Source organism: Castor canadensis, chromosome 3, assembly GCF_047511655.1.
Source record: "Castor canadensis chromosome 3, mCasCan1.hap1v2, whole genome shotgun sequence".
NCBI lineage: Eukaryota > Metazoa > Chordata > Mammalia > Rodentia > Castoridae > Castor > Castor canadensis.
Genome location: NC_133388.1, coordinates 69,909,745 through 69,912,073, shown reverse-complemented (window position 1 = coordinate 69,912,073; position 2,329 = coordinate 69,909,745). Strand labels below are relative to the sequence as shown.

Genomic DNA, 2,329 nt, shown 5'->3' with positions numbered 1-2,329 from the left:
TTGACAAGCTCTCTATATAGCTTGGGCTGGCCTTGAACTTGTGATCTTTCTGCCTCTGCCTCCTGAGTGCTGGGATTACAAATGTGTGTCACCATACGTAGCTGGCTATTAGTTTTTAGATACAACACCAAAAGCACAATCCATGAAAGAAAAAAATCCATAAATTATACTTTATTAAAATTAAAAACTTCACTGAGAAAAACACTTAATGGAGTGAATAGATTAACTATACAGTAGGAGAAAAAATTTGCAAAGCAAATATGGTAAAGGACCAGTATCTAAAACACAAAGAATTCCTAAAACTCAACAATAAGAAAATGACCCAATTAAAATTGGCAGAACAGACATCTCACCAAAGAAGATAAGAAGATAGACTACAGGTATAGCTCAAGCCATAGAGCACCTGCTTTGCAAGCTCCAAGCCCTGATTTCAAACCCCAATCTGTCAAAAAAAAAAAAAAAAGATAGATGGCAAATAAATATATGAAAAGATGCTTAACATCTCTGTCATCAAGAAATTGCAAATCGATCCTTACCTGGCAGGGGAGATACCATGATCACGAAGGTGGTTTCCCCAGAGTGAGCCTTATCCATTGCACTCCGGATGTGCTGACCCCTGCGATTTCCCCATAATTTGTGGTGGTGGGGGACTGCGTTAGCACTCTCCCCTAAAATAAAAAAGAAATTGCAAACTGAAACAGTGAAATTACACTACATATTTATTAGAATATATAAAATTTAAAATGATAACACCAAATGCTGGCAAGGATGCAGAGCAGCATGAACTGGTGGGAATGAAAATGATACAGCCCCTTTGGAAGATAATTTGGCAGTGTTTTACAAAGCAAAGCACAGTCTTGCTGTAAGATCCAACTTTTGCACCACAAAAGTTTATAGCAGCTTTCTTTACAATGGTGCAAAACTGGAAGAAATAAAGATGTCCTTCAGTAGATGAATGACAAAGCATGGTGCATCCATACAAAGGAATGTTATTTAACACTAAGCTTAATAAGTTGTCAAGTCACAAAGACATGGAGCAACCTTAAATGTGTTATAAAAGAAGTTAATCTGAAAAGGCTATCTGCTGTATCAATCAATTATATGACATTCCGGAAAACGGAAAAAAACTAGAGACAAGGCAGTAAAAATATCAATAGTTACCAGGAGTATGTGTATGGTGCAGTTATGTAACTCAGTGGTAGAGCACCTCCAAGAGGTCCTGGGTTCAGTCCCTCGCACCAGAAAAAAAAATTGACATTAATTCATGAATTGTAACAAATGTACCCCACTATACAAGGCATTGATAACAGGGAAAAGTGGTGTGTGTAAAGGTGACATTTATACCTGAACTCTCAGTATGATCTGGTAAGTTTTTCTATAAACCTGAAACTATTCTAAGACCATAAAAGTGTTATTAGTTCAGAAAATTCATGAGGAAAAAAAAAATCTCAAGAAACAACCCAAAATCCCAAAATGTACGTAGTGATTCTCTGTTTTGTTTTGTTTTGTTTTGTTTTGTTTTGTTTTTGGTGGCACTGAACTCGGGATTTCACTTGAGCCACAATTCCAGTCCTCCACATGTTTTTTTAATGATCAACTATTCTTTAGTCAACTACATTAAGTCCTGGAATTTAAAAGCCTGACTTTTTTAAACCTGATTTCAGACTTTTTATCAGCAAGTAAACCACAATTTTCCCAATAAAATACAAAAGAGAAGGGATAGTAGCCACATTACAATTCTTACGCTTCCACATCCTGCAGTAGCACAACAGGTCAAGCCCTTGCCTCAGCCCTTGCTTTCCTCAGTTCTGGGCGAGCGCATGCACCCCGGAGGTCCTGCCAAGCCTGTAATGTTTCCTGGCTCCCTAGTTTATCTTACTCACCTGTTCCCCAAATGACTGATTACAGGTAGGAATGGCTTTACCTACAACCCTAGTGAAGGACAGACTGCAGGAGGTTCCAAAAGGTGATAATTGACCAAGGAGACACTTCTCCTTCCCAGGAAACTTCTGTTTGCAACTGAGAGAGACATCTCCACCCTATTGGCTATGAAAACCCAATTTCCAACCTGACCCAGGGGACCACCGGTTTCCAGGTCCCCCTGCATACCCCCATGCAGCCTTTCTCTTCCTTCTCTACAAATTAAATCTTTCCAGCCTCTGCTGCTGGAGTCTACCTGTGCTTTCATTCTCAGAGTAGACCCAAGAACCCTGAGCACCTGAAATTCCTGCATGTCATCTGTACATCACTAGGTTCCTAGAACCTTGCCTTGCCTTGCCTTTTTTCTATATGCAAGGCGACACCAAAACCGTGTGCTGGTGCTTGGTTC

General features: G+C 39.6%; 1 pseudogene; it reads left to right on the top strand.

The window, feature by feature from the left end:
* Window positions 1–528: 528 nt before the first annotated feature.
* LOC141421931 (U1 spliceosomal RNA) lies at window positions 529–671 on the top strand (annotated as a pseudogene).
* The last annotated feature ends 1,658 nt before the right edge of the window (window positions 672–2,329 follow it).